Source organism: Pan paniscus, chromosome 17 (assembly GCF_029289425.2).
Source record: "Pan paniscus chromosome 17, NHGRI_mPanPan1-v2.0_pri, whole genome shotgun sequence".
NCBI lineage: Eukaryota > Metazoa > Chordata > Mammalia > Primates > Hominidae > Pan > Pan paniscus.
The window spans coordinates 62,898,389-62,919,661 of NC_073266.2; the positions used below are offsets into that span (position 1 = coordinate 62,898,389).

Consider the following 21,273-nt stretch of genomic DNA (forward strand, 5'->3'; position numbering starts at 1 on the left):
ATGCCATGGTGGTTTGCTGCACCCATCAACCCATCATCTACATTAGGTATTTCTCCTAATGCTATCCTTCCCCTAGCCCCCGACCCCATGACAGGCCACGGTGTGAGATGTTCCCCTCCCTGTGTCCATGTGTTCTCGTTGCTCAACTCCCCCTTATGAGTGAGAATATGCAGTGTTTGGTTTACAGTTCCTGTGTTAGTTTGCTGAGAATGATGGTTTCCAGCTTCATCCATGTCCCCGCAAGGAACATGAACTCATTCTTTTTCATGGCTGCATAGTATTCCATGGTGTATTTGTGCCACATTTTCTTTATCCAGTCTATCATTGATGGGCATTTGGGTTGGTTCCAAGTCTTTGCTATTGTGGATAGTGCTGCAGTAAATACACGTATGCATATGTCTTTATAGTGGCATGATTTATAATCCTTTTGGTATATACCCAGTAATGGGATTGCTGGGTCAAATGGTATTTCTGGTTCTAGATCCTTGAGGAATCGCCACACTGTCTTCCACAGTGGTTGAACTAATTTACACTCCCACCAACAGTGTAAAAGCATTCCTATTTTCCACATCCTCTCCAGCATCTGTTGTTTTCTGACTTTTTAATGATAGCCATTCTAACTGGTGTGAGATGGTATCCCATTGTGGTTTTGATTTGCATTTCTCTAATGACCGGTGATGATGAGCTTTTCTTCATATGTTTGTTGGTCACATAAATGTCTTCTTTTGAGAAGTGTCTGTCCATATCCTTCGCCCATTTTTTGATGGGGTTGTGTGTTTTTTTCTTCTTAATTTGTTTAAGTTTCTTATAGATTCTGGATATTAGCCCTTTGTCAGATGGATAGAATGCAAAAATTTTCTTCCATTCTGCAGGTTGCCTGTTCACTCTGATGATAGTTTCTTTTGCTGTGCAGAAGCTCTTTAATTTAATTAGATCCCATTTGTCAATTCTGGCTTTTGTTGTCATTGCTTTTGGTGTTTTAGTCATGAAGTCTTTGCCCATGCCTATGTCCTGAATGGTAATGCCTAGGTTTCTTTCTAGGGTTTCTGTGGTTTTAGGTCTTACATTTAAGTCTTTAATCCATCTTAAATTAATTTTTGTATAAGGTGTAAGGAAGGGGTCCAGGTTCAGTTTTCTGCATATGGCTAGCCAGTTTTCCCAACACCATTTATTAAATAGGGAATCCTTTCCCCATTGCTTGTTTTTGTCAGGTTTGTCAAAGATCAGATGGTTGTAGATGTGTGGCATTACGCCTGAGGCCTCTGTTCTGTTCCATTGGTCTATATATCTGTTTTGGTACCAGTACCATGCTGTTTTGGTTACTGTAGCCTTGTAGTATGGTTTGAAGTCAGGTAGCATCATGCCTCTGGCTTTGTTCTTTTTGCTTAGGATTGTCTTGGCTACATGGGCTCTTTTTTGGTTCCATGTGAAATTTAAAGTAGTTTTTTCTAATTATGAGAAGAAAGCCAATGGTAGCTTGATGGGGATAGCATTAAATCTATAAATTACTTTGGGCAGTATGGCCATTTCATAATATTGATTCTTCCTATCCATGAGCATCAAGTGTTTTTCCATTTGTTTTTGTGTCCTCTCTTATTTCCTTGAGCAGTGGTTTGCAGTTCTCCTTGAAGAGGCCCTTCACATCCCTTGTAAGTTGGATTCTTAGATATTTTATTCTCTTTGTAGCAGTTGCGAACAGGAGTTCACTCATGATTTGGCTCTTTGTTTGTCTATGATTGATGTATAGGAATGCTTGTGACTTTTGCACATTGATTTTGTATCCTGAGGCTTTGCTGAAGTTGCTGATCAGCTTAAGGAGATTTTGGGCTGAGATGATGGGGTTTTCTAAATATACAATCATGTCATCTGCAAACAGAAACAATTTGACTTCCTCTCTTCCTATTTGAATATCCTTTATTTTTTCTCTTGCCTGATTGCCCTGGCCAGAACTTCCAATACTATGTTGAATAGGAGTGGTAAGAGAGGGCATACTTGTCTTGTGCCAGTTTTCAAAGGAAATGCTTCCTGTTTTTGCCCATTCAGTATGATATTGGCTGTGGGTTTTTCATAAATAGCTCTTAATATTTTGAGATACATTCCATCAATACCTAGTTTATTGAGAGTTTTTAGCATGAATGGGTGTTGAATTTTATTGAAGGCCTTTTCTGCATCTGTTGAGATAATCACGTGGTTTTTGTCATTGATTCTGTTTATGTGATGGATTACGTTTATTGATTTGTGTATATTGAACCCCCTTGCATCCTGGGGTTGAAGCCCATTTGATCATGGCGGATAAGCTTTTTGATGTGCTGCTGGATTTGGTTTGCCCGTATTTTATTGAGGATTTTTGCATCAACGTTCATCAGGGATATTGGCCAGAAATTTTCTTTTTTTGTTGTGTGTCTGCCAGGTTTTGGTATCAGGATGATGTTGGCCCAGTAAAATGAGTTAGGGAGGGGTCCCTCTTTTCCTACTGTTTGGAATAGTTTCAGAAGGAGTGGTACCAGCTCCTCTTTGTACCTCTGGTATAATTTAGCTGTGAACCCATCCGGTCCTGGGCTTTTTTTGGTTGGTAGGCTATTAATTATTGCCTCAATTTCAGAACTCGTTGTTGGTCTATTCAGGGATTCAACTTCTTCCTGGTTTAGTCTTGGGAGGGTGTATGTGTCCAGGAATTTATCCATTTCTTCTAGATTTTCTAGTTTATTTGCATAGAGGTGTTTATAGTATTCTCTGATAGTAGTTTGCATTTCCGTAGGTTCAGTGGTGATATCTCCTTTATCATTTTTTATTGTGTCTATTTGATTCTTCTCTCTTTTCTTCTTTATTGGTCTGGCTAGCAGTCTATCTATTTTGTTAATCTTTTCAAAAAACCAGCTCCTGGATTCATTAATTTTTTGAAGGGTTTTTTGTGTCTCTATCTCCTTCAGTTCTGCTCTGATCTTAGTTATTTCTTGTCTTTTGCTAGCTTTTGAATCTGTTTGCTCTTGCTTCTCTAGTTCTTTTAATTGTGATGTTAGGGTGTCGATTCTAGATCTTTCCCACTTTCTCCTGTGGGCATTTAATGCTATAAATTTCCCTTTAAACACTGCTTTAGCTGTGTCCCAGAGATCCTGGTATGTTGTGTCTTTCTTCTCATTGGTTTCAAAGAACTTATTTATTTCTGCCTTAATTTCGTTATGTACCCAGTATTCATTCAGGAGCAGGTTGTTCAGTTTCCACATGGTTGTGCAGTTCTGAGTGAGTTTCTTAATCCTGAGTTCTAATTTGATTGCACTGTGGTCTGAGAGACAGTTATGATTTCTGTTCTTTTGCATTTGCTGAGGAGGGTTTTCCAATTATGTGGTCAATTTTAGAATAAGTGCGATGTGGTGTTGAGAAGAATGTATATTCTGTTGACTTGGGGTGGGGAGTTCTTTAGATGTCTGCTTGGTCCAGAACTGAGTTCAAGTCCTAAATATCCTTGTTAATTTTCTGTCTCATTGATCTGTCAAATATTGACAGTGGGGTGTTAATACACTATTATTGTGTGGGAGTCTAAGTCTCTTTGTATGTCTCTAAGAACTTGCTTTATTAATATGGGTGCTCCTGTATTGGGTGCATATATTTAGGATATATATTTAGGATATAGATGTAGATATATGTTTAGGTGATATATATATATATATATATATATATATGATAGTTATCTCTTCTTGTTGCATTGATCCCTTTACCATTATGTAATGCCCTTCTTTGTCTTTTTTTATCTTTGTTGGTTTAAAGTCTGTTTTATCAGAGACTAGGATTGCAACCCCTGCTTTTTTTGCTTTCCATTTGCTTGGTAAATCTTCCTCCATCCCTTTATTTTGAGCCTATGTGTGTCTTTGCACATGAGATGGGTCTTCTGAATACAGCACAGTAATTGGTCTTGACTCTTTATCCAATTTTCCAGCCTGTGTCTTTTAATTGGGACATTTAGCCCATTTACATTTAAGGTTAATATCGTTATGTGTGAATTTGATCCTGTCATTATCATGATAGCTGGTTATTTTGCCCATTAGTTGATGCAGTTTCTTCATAGTATTGATGGTCTTTACAATTTGGTATGTTTTTGCAGTGGCTGGTACTGGTTTTTCCTTTCCATATTTAGTGCTTCCTTCAGGAGCTCTTGTAAGGCGGGCCTGGTGGTGACAAAATCTCTCAGCAATTGCTTGTCTGTAAAGGATTTTATTTCTCCTTCTCTTATGAAGATTAGTTTGGCTGGATATGAAATTCTGGGTTGAAAACTCTCTGTTTTAAGAATTTTGAATATTGGCCCCCACTCTCTTCTGGTTTGTAAGGTTTCTGCAGAGAGATCTGCTGTTAGTCTGGTGAGCTTCTCTTTGTGGGTAACCCGACCTTTCTCTCTGACGGCCCTTAACATTTTTTCCTTAATTTCAACCTTGGTGAAGGTGATGATTATGTTTCTTGGGGTTACTCTTCTTGAGCAGTATCTTTGTGGCGTTTTCAGTATTTCCTGAATTTGAATGTTGGCCTGCCTTGCGAGGCTGGGGAAGTTGTCCTGAACAATATCCTGAAGAGTGTTTTCCAACTTGGTTCCATTCTCCCTATCACTTTCAGGTACATCAGTCAAACGTAGGTTTGGTCTTTTCACATAGTCCCATATTTCTTGGAGGCTTTGTTTGTTCCTTTTCATTCCTTTTTCTCTAATCTTGTCTTCATGCTTTATTTCATTAAGTTGATCTTCAATCTCTGATATCCTTTCTTCCACTTGATCGATTCGGCTATTGATACTTGTGTATGCTTCACGAAGTTCTTGTGCTGTGTTTTTCAGCTCCATCAGGTCATTGATGTTCTTCTCTAAACTGGTTATTCTAGTTAGCAATTCCTCTAACCTTCTTTCAAGGTTCTTGGCTTCCTTGCATTGGGTTAGAACATGCTTCTTTAGCTTGGAGGAGTTTGTTATTACCCGCCTTCTGAAGCCTACTTCTGTCAATTCATCAAACTCATTCTTCATCCAGTTTTATTCCCTTGCTGGCGGGGAGTTGTGATCCTTTGGAGAAGAGGAGTTCTGGTTTTTCGAGTTTTCAGCCTTTTTGCACTGGTTTTTTCTCATCTTCATGGATTTATCTACTTTTGGTCTTTGATGTTGGTGACCTTCGGATGGGGTTTTTGTGTGGACATCCTTTTTGTTGATGTTGATGCTATTCCTTTCTGTTTGTTAGTTTTCCTTCTAACAGCCAGGCCCCTCTGCAGCAGGTCTGCTGGAGCTTGCTGGAGGTCCACTCCAGACATTGTTTGCCTGGGTATCACCAGTGGAAGCTGCAGAACAGCAAAGATTGCTGCCTGTTCCTTCCTTTGGATGCTTCGTCCCAGGGGGGTACCCACAAGATGCCAGCCGGAGCTCTCCTGTATGAGGTGTCTGTCGACCCCTGCTAGGAGGCATCTCCCAGTAAGAAGGCATGGGGGTCAGGGACCCACTTTAGGAGGCAGTCTGTCCCTTAGCAGAGCTCAAGTGCTGTGCTGGGAGATCTGCTGATCTCTTCAGAGTCAGCAGGCAGGAACATTTAAGTCTACTGAAGCTGCACCCACAGCCACCCCTTCCCCCAGGTGCTTTGTCCCACAGAGATGGGAGTTTTATCTATAAGCCCATAACTGGGGCTGCTGCCTTTCTTTCAGAGATACCCTGCCCAGGGAGGAGGAATTTAGAGAAGCAGTCTGGCTACAGCAGCTTTGTCGAGCTGCGGTGGGCTCCACTGAGTCCAAACTTCCTGGTGGCGTTGTTTATGCTGTGAGAGGAAAACCACCTACTCAAGCCTCAGTAATGGCGGACGCCCTTACCCCAACCAAGCTCGAGCATCCCAGGCTGACTTTAGACTGCTGTGCTGGCAGCAAGAATTTCAAGCCAGTGGATCTTAGCTTGCTGGGCTCCATGGGGGTGGGATCCACTGACCTAGACCACTTGGCTCCCTGGCTTCAGCCCCCTTTCCAGGGAAGTGAATGGTTCTGTCTCACTGGCGTTCCAGGTGCCACTGGGGTATGAAGAAAAACTCCTGCAGCTAGCTTGGTGTCTGCCCAAACAACCACCCACTTTTGTGCTTGAAACCCAGGGCCCTGGTGGTGTAGGCACCCAAGGGAATCTCCTGGTCTGTGGGTTGCAAAGACCATGGGAAAAGAATAGTATCTGAGCCAGAATGCACTGTTCCTCAAGGCACAGTCCCTCATGGCTTCCCTTGAATAGAAGAGGGAGTTCTTTGATCCTTTGTGCTTCCCAGGTGAGGCAACACCCCACCCTGCTTCTGCTCGCCCTAAATGGGCTGGACCCACTGTCTAACCAGTCCCAATGAGATGAGTTCGGTACCGCAGTTGGAAATGCAGAAATCACCTGCCTTCTGTACTGATCTCACTGAGAGCTGCAGACTGGAGATGTTTCTATGCAGCCATCTTGCCAGCCACTGTCTATGATAGTTTGCTTGGCACAGTTTCCTTTAGCTTGATGGTAACACAATTTGGTACTTGTTCTTTGTCTGTTTCCTTTTATCATTACCTTCTTTTCTTGCAATATCTTTGTAGAATTCTTCTGATGGTTTCTGTTTGATTCTGGCTCATATTTGACTGAGATAAGCTCTTTCTTAACCAGCTATTTTGCAGAAAAAGGAAGGTGTGAAGAGCCAGCCTATAATGTCATCCAGTAGCATCTCTCTAGTTTATAGGGATGTGCCTGACAACACACAAGGTTGTGTGTGTGGATATGTGTACAAGTTAATTTAGCATTTACCTTTTTCCAGAAAAAAAAAGAGATTGGCAGTTGCCAAGACCAATTAAAGTGGAACCTATCTTCTCTAACCCGCCTTCCCAACAGACAAGCTTAAATAGAATTTTTAAGTGTTTTCTCATTTATACCACCTCCCCTTTTCTTAATGGAAGAGTCCAGGGATGCTTTTACAGGCAGCCATTCACCTTAGACCAGTTGTCCCCCAAAAGATGGTGTTGGTTCTGCCCTCTTTGGCAAACTCTGTGCTCTGCGAGCTTTGCTTGAGGTCTTTGGTAGCAGACACCTTTCAGCATCTACCTGCCCTAGGTTGGAACTTTACTGCTTTTGGCAGCCCTTCCTCAAAAAAGGTGAGGTTTGCATTTCTGTTTCTTCTTATTATTATTGTCTTGGAACAAATTCAAAAGGAAGTGGGCAGGGCTATCTTAACAACACTGTCTTAAAAGTAAAGCTCTTTCTAAAAGGCTGTATATCCCAATTTTCCTCCCCTAAATCTCCAGCACCTAACGCTATATCTGACAAAGAGAAAATGCTCAATTAATGTTTGTTAATATTAATAGCTAATAATTAAATGAATAAATAAAGGAATGAACAAACAATTCTCAAATGTAATAATTGAGATATAACTGTATTTCAGGCCTGTCCTCAAAAGAACTTTAACAATGAATTCTCCTTGATCTTCCTTGCAACAGCGTAATAAAGCATACTTCCCAGGGCTTGTCATGGCTCTGACATCTCCTGCCTACTTTTTTCTCATCCTTTTTTATGTCTTGTCAGCATACTATTCTCACTCACTATCTGTGCCAAGTTAGAGTACCTAGCACACAGGAAATAGTGAATTCTACAGGAAGACTCTATATAGTCGGTTTTTCTTTTCCTAGTCTGGTATCTAGCCTCAGTTTTTATGGATGTATTTTGAATTTGTTTCTCTTTGTCTTACTTCTAAAATTGGAAAAGCTCTGTATCTGCTTTACCATAAATCTTCAGAAAATTAAAGGCATAATGATGCTGTTCTCCCCCTGTTTTGGTAAGGAATGGAAATAATCATTCACATTACCCACAGCAACAGGCCTCTGAGTCCCCAAAGGTCTGGACTCTGTCCGGATGTGGCCAGGGAGGAAGGATCCTCTGGGAAATGGAACATTGCAAGACGTGAACATTTATTGCACCTCTCATAAATTCCACGAGGGTCTTCATCATGGGTGTGGAATAGTGGATGGCCTTCCCCAAGAAAGGATTTGCATGGTTCAGTAAGTAGGGCTAAGAGACCAGCTTTCTCTCTGCTTTCCATTTCAAAGGAAAGGGAGCCTTTGACTTAAGGAAGCAACCCATAAGTCCCCCCAAAACAAAAAATATGTCTCAGACTATTCTTATGCCTTCCACATGAAGATATAATAGGTTTTGAGAAGTGTATATGCTCATTTCTGATTTGCTTCAGTCTACAAGTAACACCAAAAACTTTGCTACCTGCCCAAAATATTTCAGTGTCTAATCCCAGACAAGATTCTTCAATTTCTTTTAGAGATCTTCAGTGGATTATTTTCTTTCTTTTCTTTCTTCACCTTGAGTTTCCAGACCTCTTCAAATTGCTCATGCCCTGTACTCTGTACCCTTCTCACTGCTGAGCTGAATGCAATTGGCTGCCCACACCTGCCCGTGCCTGTCTCCACAGAGTGTTCATGCCTACCTGGATATCAACACTAAGATAGGTAGAACAGCAGGAAAGGGAAGGCCCAAGGGATACATGCCTATAGTCTACATTTGTGTTCTCACCAGGAATACAATGACGAGTCATCTCTGCCCACAGCCAGGTACATCAGTGCTCTTTCTTCCAAACAAGCACACATTGAGATTACCCCAACAGCCCACATAACCAGAGCAGAGCTCCCCTTACATGCCTGAAAACTCATGCCCACTACCACCTTCCCCCTCCCCTGGGGGCCTGCATGGGCTTTCATTAGAGGCACCAAGCATCTTGGATTGCCAGGAACAGTCCCAATTAATGTCTGGTGCCCTGTCCAGAGAAACATTTGTCCCAGTCAAAAGTAATTTTTCTAATAGTAAATTATGTGCTCTCTCTAATTTAATGCTTAATTTTTAAAAAGCAGCATGAGTCAGAATGCTTCTGGTTATAACCAAAGTTCTTTTCTTCTTCCCAGTTTTTAAAAAATATGTATATATATTAGGACTCACTAAGAAAATGAAGCAGGCAAAGAGACCTGAAGTCCAGGTACACAAAAGACCTGGGGCAGATGATTGATAAAGTTTAAAAAGTAAGCACTGGCAGGGTTGTCAGACAGGCTAAGAGAAGTTTTGTGTGAGGCTTGAGGGAGGAACCAATCCCCAAAATTAGGAGGAGGCAGGATTCCAGGCTCAGGGGAGATGTTTTGGGATAATGCAATCCCCAGGCCAGGTTTTGGAGGACAGGCATTTTATGTGTCTCTCTCCCCTCTCTCCTCCCTCTTTGTGCCTGCATATTCTGGCCAATAATGCACCAGTGATTTTTCTCTGTTATTTCATTTATGGCAATGACTTCAGGTCTTGTGTCTGGTCATAATGGTGATCTATGTATGCCATCTACACTGGGCATGGCTAATGAATCCTATTTTATTTCTTAATTAAGAATTTGAAAGTGCCGCGAATTACTGCTATTAACATGGATTTTCTTCCTCATTTATTTACTTATTTAGATGCCTGAAATTGCACCCTTAGCTTAAACCAACCGCAGAGTTCAGAGCTTGTTAAAATATATAGCATTCATTAAAATATTTACTCTTCCCCAACAGTAAGGGTTGCAATTTGGAAATGGTGATGGTATCTATGTATACAAAATGCTTCCAAAAAATCTATTGAATTCAGTTTATCCAGCTTAGTAATTTAAAAAGTTGAATTTATTGACAATCCTTTGTGCAACTGAAAAAAAACAGGATTTTCAAACTAGCCTATTGTTATGTTGACTTCAACCAGGGAAATTGTTGTTTTCCCTTTCAAAGTTCGTGAAGACTGTGAGTATCACCACATTTTCAGGACTTCTGTGTCCATTGAAAGATAAGAATAACAATTTGAGGGTGGTTGAATTTATCGGACTTATTTCAAAACAATGGTACTTTGAAAATTGTTTAGCTTCAAATTTATCTCATAGTTTTCAAGATTCAACCTTAGTTTTCTTTCCTGGGTTCTTGTTTGGGGCTTTTCTTGTTTGGGGCTTTGGTTTTGGTTTCTAACTGGTTTTCATGGAGACAACTCAAGATAAAGCAGTTGAAATTAACCAAAAACCCACTCTGAACTACAGCCAGCAGGACTGTAAATGAATACAATCCTAACAGAAAGTGATTGGGGAATAACATACCAAAAGCTTTAAAAAAAATGCATACCCATTGAAAGCCAGCTATTTTACTTCAAGGAATTTATCCTTAGGAAAGAAGAACGTGTACCAATGTTTAAGTACAATAATATTCATTGCAGCCCTGTTTATAATAGCAAAACAAAATAACCAAAATATGCAGCAACAAAAGATTGAGTAAATTATGGTACAGACATATTAACATATGAAGCAGCTATTAAAAATTATGTGATTTGTATCAGTTATCTATGGCAGTTTTACACCAAAACTTAGTAGCTTAGAACAACAAATTTATTATCTCACAGTTTCTGAGGGTCTGGAATCTGGGCTTGGCTTAACTCCATCCTCTGACTCAGATCTCTCACAAGGCTACAATGAAGGTATTTGATGGAGCTACAATCACCTCAAGGCTTAACATGGAGAGGATTCACTCTCAAGTTCACTCAAGTGATTGTTGGCAGGATTCAGCTCCTCCTGGGCTGGTCTCCCTTAGCTCCTTGACACGTGGGCATTTCTGTAGGGCAGACAGTTGATGACATGGCAGTTGGCTCCATGGCAGAAAGCAAGCCAGAGAATAAGAGAGCATGAGCAAGAAGATAGAGTCTTCTTGTAACCTAATCTCGGAAATGATATCCCAACACTGTGATATTCTATTGGTTGGATGTAAGTCAAAAGTTCAGCCCACACTCAAATGGAGTGGATCACACAGTTATACAATGGTGAGAACACAAGGGGGTGGGGATCAAAGGGAATCATCTTAGAATGTGTCCACCACGGAGTTGAAGTATATTTATTGGCAAAGGATATTTATTAATATCTTATTCAATGAAAGAAAAGGTCACAAAACAGCAAGGGCAATAGGATCCCTGTTTTGTAAACTAAGACCGATAGAAAATATATTTGCATGTATACATAAATATTCATGAAACACTCTTTAAGTGTTCCTGGGTTAACAATAGTTGTATCTAGATGGTGGAATAACAGATGAGTTTTATGTCCTATTTCCTTATTTTTTTTCTTTTTTTTCTGTAAAAGGAACATGTATTGTTTATAATTTTTAAAAGAGTAAATATTATTACATTTTCAAGAAGCGATTTAAACCCTCAAGACTTCTTTATTCTGACCTCCATTCTCTTTACAGGATTGTTTCTTGCTTACTACTTGCGGTCAACTAAGTAGAGATTCATAAGACCTTTATAGAACCACTGACACCACTGTGACCAAGGAAACTGTGAGTATGTTCTAGAACTTGTTTCTGTGTTTGTGTCTTCAAAACAGCTGCTATCACCAATAATTAAACCATAAAAAACCGAAATTATTTTTCCCTCTGGGGTGATTACAACCACACGGGAGCTGTGATGAGAGGTGAGTCCTGTGAAGATCTCCTCCTTGAGTCTTCCCCACTCCATTCTGGTTGCTTCCAGACAAGTGGTAACAATAATCACATACCCATCTCCTCTGAAAAATTTAAAAGGGATAGGTTCTATTTATATGTCAAAAATAGATGAACAGATCTTACACTGCTGAACATAATTGCAAATTTGAAAAAAGGAGAGGGAATGGGTGAGAGAAAAGATAAAGCCATTAATAGCCTCCATACTTCATTAGTTTTCCTTCCTCATGCCACCAGGGAGGCCTGAGTTGGTGTGCCACTGATTTGGGGTTGGAATGATTTCCTAGCAATATAAAGTTTATCTTAAGGTCACTTGCTGATAAAAACTACTGTTTTGCCAGGCATCGATTTATTGGTTGTTTGACAAGCAGACCAGCTGCTCTATACTTATATAAAGCACAAAGAAAGCTGCTCAAGATGGATGTGCTGGCATCAGTGGGGGAGGAGGGTAATAGCCTCAAAGATGGCAGAGGATTAGGATTAGGTCTGAAATACTGGTGGATCTCTTTTCATTGGGATCTATAATAGAATAGCTGTTGTAACAGATAACATTCAAACTTTGATGGCTTAATAAAATGGATCACATTTCACTCATATAATAGCCAAAAGAGTTTTTGTCCAAATGATGGTTCAGAAACCCACCTGCCAATTGTCTGTGTTTTCTCCATCTTCTAGGGACCCTGAGTTGTATGTTAGGTCCTCTGTATCTAGCTGGGTTGATTGGGAAGGAGAAAATGAAGATGACACCCCCACTTCCTACCCAACTTGGCCTAAAATTGGCACACATCATTTTCATTCATACCTCACTGGTGAAAACTAATCATATGGGCCTCTCCTTGATGAAAGAGGCCTTGAGGTAGTCTCTGGCTAGTAGTTACTTCCCCACAATTCCACCATGCAGAAGGGTAGCACACACTGTGAGTGCTGTCAGGAAAGATCATAACATTAGAACCTTCTTGCTGAGGAAACTTTTACTGGCATTCATGTATATCTCACAGAGCAGGGATTAGTTAACTTATCAATGACTCTTTGAATGGTCAATTGTTCTTCCCTATATGGAGGAACTTCTAATGCCAGCTATATCCCCTTCTCATGGTTAAGGCAATAAGCCACTGGCAACAAGGTCCTAAAGATTCTAGGTTTCAAGGTTGTTCTCCACTGGAAGTGGTAGGTGTGCCTGCCAGTGCTGGAAGTCAGCAGAACTCACTGGGGTTTCAAGATACTAGCTTTCAAACTAACTCACTGTCTCTCTCTCTCTCTCTCTCTGCTTTAGCTTTTTGTTTGTTGACTGGTTGGTTGGTTTTTCTTTTTTTGAGTGTGCATGTGTGTAATGACAGTAATAAGATATACCTCTTGGGGTTGTAAAGTCCCAAGGAGATAATTCAAGAAAGAGCACAATACACATTATCTCAACACATGGGTGGCTTTTCCAGCAAGTAGCCACATATATAAATAATCCCAGAAGTACCTTACCAACACTACCACAATTGCTGTTTCTTGTAATATCATTGTTATTAATAGGCTGCTATTATAATGATTAGCACTACTGCCAAAGATAAAATCATAACATCTCTTCTGTAGTGCTTTAGCATTTATTTATTTGATTCTCATGACAACCTTGTATAGTGAAAAGGAGATTCGCTATGATCATATCTATTTTATAGATGAAAGAACTGACCCTCAAGGAGACCAAGGGATAATGACCATGATGATCACATGATAGCCCAGTCAAACTGGCCACTTGGTTCTCAAACCCTGGCCTTTTAAGTCAAAATTGTATTACTACACTAAATGTAAAATGGCATCTTACCAAAATAAATGGAATCTTTGAAGAGACTTAGTCTCAATTCCTCATTGTTCAAATAAGTTGGGATATCTAGGAAAATTATTCTTTTTTATTCCACTACATGCTACTGACCTCAGGTCATCTTACTTTTATCAAGGCTGGTCAGCCTAATTGCACCTGGGTTGGTGAGGAGGAGCAAATAGTATTAATGTTGGTGATTTCAGTTTACAGAGGCCATAATGTAGAGGGTTCTTGGAAATTTCTCCAAGGAATGTGAGTGGGGCCCCAAGAGGGAAGAAAATGGGTGCCCTCCAGTTTGGTATGTTTGGAAACAACACTGTGTGGCCAGCATCACAAACCCTAGTAGGCAGGTGACAGTCTGAAATCCACTTCTTGGTTTCTTATAGTTTTTTCTTCCCTTCAACTCTTTGGTCTTTTCCTAGCTAACTTTAGTGAATAATTTTCCAGTGACTTTATTTTTTTCTACTGAGTGCAAAAAGAACTGTTACAGTGGCTCTAGGTTTGCAGTGTAAAGTCTTTGGAGACTGTGTTTGACCCTGTGTTGGGTGACTCCAACTGCCAGGAGCAATGAGCTATAGTCAACCTAGACCTCAACACGGAGACCAGCCCCCGGCCCCAGACCTGCTGTTGGCTGCTGTGATGACACAAGTTTAATTTAGACTCCAAGGAAGCCATGTTTTTCTCATCTGTCAAATCAAGTGGATGATGTTCACCCTCTCTACTTCCCCTACTTTCTTAGGGAAATACTGAGAACTTGGGGCTCAAATCAGTGAGTAGACAGAAAGTGCTTTGAAAAGCATACCATCTAGATAAGTGTGGAAGAAAGTCATCATTAGAATTCTGCTACTGCCATTATTGTTTTGGGGTCAGCCCAGCTTTTCTTAACACAGAGCAGTTAATGGAGTGGCAACTGTATTAGATACCCACTGGGAGGGCAAAGGAGCCAGACAAGGGTCTCCTTTTATCCCATTTTAGCATCCTGTTTTCCTTTCACAACAGCTGTGTCTTGCGGGTTTATAAGTATTTTAATTACAGTGGCATTTTATTATATATTCTCCTGACAAAATTCAGGCTAGGGACTTTTTTTTTTTAATCTGAAAAGTGGTGGATTTTCCTAGAGGCTGAGTTAACTTTCACCAGCAGTCAGAACACTGCTACCTTTGATCCCACTTAAAAGCATGGTAACTACCATTTTTCACAAATTATTTTCAGCATAACCAAAAAATAAAAATGTATTTGCAGGTCCACTAGCAAAAAGAAAAATGACAAAATCTATTAGCCATCTAGCTTTGTTTAATAAATTGGTCACCAGCTGAGAAGCATTTTTCCCATGGCCATAAGGAGTTACAGAATAGAAAATTTAGAAATCAACATAAAGACAGACCAGAAGAGTTAGACAAAGAAAAAGAGTATCTCACTCCTCATCCTGTTGTATGGCCATTCTGTTGCTTCCTGCAGCATCTCAAATAGGTTTTCCCAGAATAATCATCAAAAAGACAAGTAAACTCTGCCTTGCTAGAATAAAAAGATAAATGTTGCAAAGTAGGTAATCCATACAGTTAGAATGAAAAATGTCAGGTTGAAAAAGGCTTTGGAGCATGTAGTCTAAAATTGTCGTTTTACAGGTGAGAAAATTAAGGCTCAGACCAGTGAAGGGCATGTCCAAGATCATGCAAAAGAGCAAGTATTAAGATGACTCCTAAGGGACTGTATCAGTTTCCCATTGCTGCTATAATTAATTATTGCAAACTTTAGTGGCTTAAAGCAACACAAATTCATTGTTTTACATACAGTTCTGTAGGTCAGAGGTCTGACAAGGGTCACACTGGACTAAAATCAAGGTACCAGCAGTGCTGGGCTCCTTTCTGGAGACTCTGAAAAGAATCTATTTCCTTGCCCTTTCCAGCTTCTAGAGGTTGCCTGCATTCCTTGGCTGATGGCTCCTTCTTCCATCTTCAAAGGCAGCAACATTGCATTTCCCTGACCATTCTTCTGTAGTCCATCTCTGGCCACAGCCAAGAAAGGTTTTCCACTTTTAAGGGCTCATATGATTAGGCTGGATCCACCTGAATGATGCAGAATAATCTCCCTATCTTGAGTTCAATGACTTTTAATTACATCCGCAAAGTCCCTCTTGACATATAAGGCAACACATTCGCAAGTTCCTGGAGATTAGGGCACAGGCATCTTTGAGTAGAGATGGGCATTATTCTGCCTACCATGGGGAGGAAAGATGGTGAGTCAGTAGAGAGTTGGTTGGTTGAGCAAGGAAATAGTTGTGGATACCTGTTGCAGGTTGGGGTCCCCAAGCATCAAACTCTGGGATGAAGGTGTGTGTGTTGGAAGTAAGAGGGCTTTCAGGATCAGCCACTGCAGAGGAGTGGAATTAAAAGAGGCAGAATAGGCAGAGGGAGGAGCTGGAATTTGGGCTCATCACAAGGTCCAGCTGACCCCTTGGGGATACCTAAAATGGGATGGCCTCTCAGAGTTATCAAGAGAGGCTGAGACTTTAAACTCTTTCTCTGATTGCTATGACCACATCAAGCAGTCACAGGATACGGGCTGCCCTGTGTATGTGTGTTGGGGAGAATTGCTGGTGTAACTAAGTCAGCTTTCTTCTCCAAGGTCAACTCCCAATAGCTAGGGTAATATGTCCTTCATTCATGAAAGATGATTTAAGCAAATAATCACAGCTACTTCTAGAATACCTGTACCTAAGCTTCACTTTTACATGTGAAAAAAAATAAAAGGTCAGCTGTGGTCTGGAATTAAACCTGATTACAAAGTGGTCCTAGACTCAGAACTTAGGAATCAGAAGGAAAATAGTCATGTGTTTCATCTATAGTGTAAGGAGAAATGAGGTATGGCCTTGAAGGAGAGTGGACTCTTTGAGGATGTATGAACATGAGAGCAAGAGCAGGCAGGGATAACGTGAGCATGGCAGAATGATGAGATTGGGTTGGATATGGTGTGGACCCCAGAGGATAAAAACAAGCAGATTGTAAGTTCTGGGGACTAAGATCCAAACCAACATCCAAATCCAGGGTTCTGCCCAAACAACAGCAAAGAAGTGGCATTGGCAGAGGCTGAGGGCAGGGCAGGGCAGGACAGGTAGTCCTGATATTGGCTTAGAAGGATTCCAGCAACTTTCAGCAGGTACTGGTGGTCAGAAGAGTAGAGTTCATGGTCAGCCATGGAAGTGGCTAAAGAATAGGTCAGAAATCTTATTTCAACAGAACTGAGGAAAGGGTAAGAACTTAGTGGGGAAAAGGGCATTCTGTGTTACAGTAAGCAGGTGGACTACAGCTTTGGGTCATCTGGCCCATGAATGTCATTGGCTCAAGCCCAAGTCTGATCCTGGTGCAGGAAATGAAGATGCTCTGGTCACCTGAGTAGCAAGGGTTAAAAACATTTAAGGGGCTGGGAAGGCAAAACCATCTGCTCACTCCAGGGGAAGTGCTCTCACATTACATCAGGGCTGACCTCAATGTTCAATCTAACTGAATGGTATCCACACTCAGCAAGGAAGGTACAAAGACTGATTTGTTCCCACCCTTTAGTCCCCACGTTCTCACTCCCTCGGGTCAGTGGTGAGCCAGCACTGCATAAGGATAGTTCTTCCTGTTTGTCCAGATGGACAAGACGAACTCCCCAGCTACCTCCACTTTTCCACACATCCAGGCTGCAAAGCCTAAAGGACATAGTATTTTTGAAAAAGATTTCCTGCATCTTCTAGAAGACTGTGAAGACATTGCACTGGGCCAACCATACTTGTAGACAAAAATGGTTTTGATTATCCTACATGGTTCGATTCAAGTGGTGAGAAACATCATTGCCTTTCTGTAAGTCCTTTCTGCATGCAAATGTCAGCAAGAACATTCATAATAATGCCTCATGATTCTTATAGGGCTTCACATTTTATGTAACAGTTAACCTATACTAAATCTCTTGAATTTCACAATGCTACTTATAATCCCAGCACTTTGAGAGGCTGAGGCCAGCAGATCATTTGAGGTGAGGAGTTCAAGACCAGCCTGGCCAACATAGGGAAAACCTGTCTCTACTAAAAATACAAAAACTATCTAGGTGTGGTGGTGTGCTCCTGTGGTCTCAGCTACCTGGGAGGCCGAGGCATGAGAATTGCTTGAATCCAGGAGACAGACATTGCAGTGAGCCGAGATCGTACCACTGCACTCCCGCCTGGGCAACAGAGCAAGACTCTGTCTCAAAAACAAAAACAAAAACAAAAACACAATACTACTTGGGGGAGAGAATTTTTAATATTCTTCTTAAAGGTGAAGAAATTGAGATTCAAAGAGTTTAAGTGCCTTACATTAAGTCACAAAGAGAGAATCCAAAATGGGAGCCAGGGCATATAAATCCCAGCTGTCCCCAGCCCATCATCATAATAATTCTACCCTGAACAGAAGACCTTCGCATCTCACTGGAAGATGCAAAACACTGGAAGTTTGACAGAAAGGAGTGTCACAAAGTGTAGAAAAAACTGGAGAAGAAATAATCTGAATTTCACATTTTGTCTCAGATCACGTAGAGATTATTGTTTTTAACTCTTTAACTTGGTGTTTTGAACTGTTCAAAGCATCTCTCATCTTTATCTCATTTCATCAGCTCAGCAATCCTGTGATATAGGCAAAGCAGACCTGACAGGTGAGGAAACTGAAACCCAGAGAGATTAGGGGATTTGCACAAGAATAGACGGGCATTTGGTGGCAGATTCAAGGCTGGAAACTAGATCTTTGAGGGCAGTAGCCTTCAGAATAGGAATGAGATGGGAGAGAAGTATGTGTTGAATGAGGTAGGAGGGAAGCATTTTATTAAAAGATTAATCAAAATTCATTTGAAAGCCAAAGGGCCAAGAACAGTCCAAAGAAATTTGAAAAAGACTGACTATGAAGAAGATGAATTTACACTGTAGATATCAAAGCACAGGAAAAAAATTGTGCAAGAGAAGTATAGGGATAGAGAGACCAGTGGAATAAACTAGAAAGTCTAGAAAGAGACCCAGGCATTTTGGAAAACTGATACATGATGGGGTGATTACAACTAAGTGGGGAAGGAATAGACTGTTTGATACATAGTGTCACAGAAATTGGCTCTTCATATTGGAAAATTAACATTAGAGCTCAATTTCATATGCAAAATAACACAAAATATTGCAAATAAATTCCAGATGGATTAAAAGTTAAAGTAAAAAATTATCTTTTAAACTATTCAAAGAATATTCAGGAAGATAGTTTAATAATATCTGATTAAGGAAAAATTTTAAGAACACAAAAGTAAAGAAAAAGATCAATAAATTTGACTATGTTAAAATTTAAGACCAAGCTTATAGTCTTGTAGGAACAAAGTCACCATAAACAAAGCTAAAAGACAGGTGAGAGATTTGGAGGAGAAGTTTGCAATGCATGTGACCTAAAAAGGGTTAATCTCCGAAAATGTGTGTATATGGGATAGGGAGTCAGATGGGGACAACAATAAGTAAAAGACAAACAGCCCAACAGAAAAACAAAATATTAAAGCAGGCAGTTCACAGAAATGGAAATCAAAATGGCCTATTAAAATATGAAAAGATGGCCTACCTCACAGATAATCAGGGAAATGCCCATTAAAAAGCAAATAGATAGCATTTCACACCTATTCAACTGTCAAAAATTGAAAGGTTCAGCAATGCCAAGTTTTTATGGGAAATGGGCACTGCCATCCTGGAGGAAGTCCAAATTGTTTTTATCTCTTTAGAGGGCAATTTAGAAATACCTTGTAAAAGTAAGGATATACATACCCTATGACAACTCGTTTTATGTCTAAATATAATCCCTAGAAAAACTCTTACTCCAGTGTGTAATAGGACAGGTAAGAGGATGTTTATTATTGCATTATTTACAATATTGAAAATTGGAAAACAATTTAAATGTTCATCAATAGAGCAATGGGAAAACACTGTACAGGCACAGCAGTGAGTTCCCGTGAGCTAGATGCAGGCATCAAGAAGGATGATCTTGAAAAAAATCCAAGGTCTGTGTAAAAAATCAAACCACATTAATATACCATTTACACACATATTTAAAACATATAAAACAATGTTATTAATCATGTATGGATTCAGACATATGCATAATAGAAGCATAAAAACACAGAATGCATGCAAGTTCAAGAGAATGCCTTTTTGGAAGAAGGAGTAGAATAGGCTCACAGAAAGGATAAAAAGGACGCGATAGTACCTATAGTGTTTTATTTCTTTAATTACAAATAAAAGTAAAAATAAATCAGAGAAATATTAGCATAATAATATTCTGGGCAGTGGATATTGAGTGTTTAATATAGTAAACAATTCAGAAAAGGGAAAAGGAAAAAGCTCCTCACCAGCAGCCTCACCTTCCTCTGGTGGAAATGAGAAGGCAGTGGGGAGCAGGAGGCTATAGGAGAGCAGAGCTGACAGCTTTGAAAATTACTTGGCTGTGGATGTCTGCTCATGCACACACACACACCAAGATAGTTCTGCACATGATAGTAGTGGGGTCATTTGTGGAAAGAGCACTGCTGAGCAAGGTCACCAAGGACCACTGGGGTCCCAGCCAGCACCAGCTCTGCCAGGGCATTCCAGGGCTAGGAATGGGGTTTAGAACACCAAATGGTTAAATATGGTAGGAACATGTTTCTCTCAACTTAAAGGAAGTCCAGAGGTATGCAGTACGGGGCTAGGATGGTGGCTTTGCCACATCCCCAGGACTCAAGCTCTTTCTACCTTTCTGTTCTGCCATTCCTAGTCACAGGGGTTCCATCTCCAAAGTGACCTTAAGATCTGAGGTGACCACTGCAACTCCAAGCCATCCTGGTAAGACACAAGAAGAAGTGAAGATGAGGAGGGCAAAATGGTCCCTATTGGCTGACTGTACCCCTCTAAAACTTCTTTCCTGGAGGCCCTTAACTTGCATGGACATTTTTGGATCATCCCTAATGCCAAGGGAGGCTAGGAAATTGTATTAGTTTGTTTTCACACTTCTATAAAGACATACTTGAGACTGCGTAATTTATAAACAAAGGAGGTTTAATTGACTCACAGTTCCTCACGGCTGGTGAGACCTCAGGAAACTTACAATCATGGTGGAAGGGGAAGCAGGTATGCTGTACATGGCAGCAAGTGAGAAAGAGTGTGTGTAAGTGCAGGGAAAACTACCATTTATAAAACCATCAGATCTCATGAGAATTCACTATCACGAAAACAGCATGGAAGAAACTGCCCCCATAATCCAATCACTTCCCTCAGTCCACATGTAGTGATTACAGTTCAGGATTAGATTTGGGTGGGTCACAGAGCCAAGCCATATCAGAAATGTTTTCTTTAATTCAATCAGCAATGTGCCTAGCTAAAAGGTTGGGATTACTATCGCTAAGGAAAAAGGGGGAATGGCTAGCTGGTTTGCAGCTAATAATGGCTACCAGAGTTGGTGACTAATTCTGTGCCCACAGACAAAGGCTTTCTTCCTCTGAACATTGCTTTCCTGTCCATGCAAAAAAGAGGATAGATGAGGTGCTGCTTTCCTCAATAGAGCCAATCATCTTTTCTCACCTTGTTCATTGCTTCAAACTTTAATCAAACTTCAACTTGAGACAATTATCTTGAAGCCCTTGTCTACTCGCTTTCTTTCCCTTACTGCAGGGATTTGGATCTTTGAAACTTTTTCTCCCTGCACAGTTTTGGTTCTATATCTATGTTCCACACTCACCTCTCTTTGGGAATTACAACTTCTCTTCCAGGTTCACCAACTGCTAGAAACACCCAGATTTTAACTTTCCAACTCACTTCTTCCAAGAAGCTCCCCCTGGTATATGGCCACCTCCTCTGAGACCACTTCATCCCACTGTCCATTGTCAAGAGCATGTTTTTCACTCAGAGAATCAAAACTTTTGTTGAAGACACACCTTACACCACCTGGCCTAATGATTTGCAACTTGTT

The 21,273-nt window shown here is 40.5% G+C and overlaps 1 long non-coding RNA gene across 1 annotated transcript in view; it reads right to left on the minus strand.

Annotated features, from left to right (window-relative positions):
- Positions 1–21,273, minus strand: part of LOC134729251 (uncharacterized) — a 71,103-nt gene that overhangs the window by 36,320 nt on the left and 13,510 nt on the right. The window contains exons 3-6 of the long non-coding RNA XR_010110155.1: positions 12,293–12,414; positions 12,133–12,201; positions 11,177–11,555; positions 10,501–10,611 (exon numbers count right to left, since the gene is read on the minus strand). This is a non-coding gene — a long non-coding RNA (uncharacterized LOC134729251). The remainder of the gene's footprint in view (positions 1–10,500; positions 10,612–11,176; positions 11,556–12,132; positions 12,202–12,292; positions 12,415–21,273) is intronic.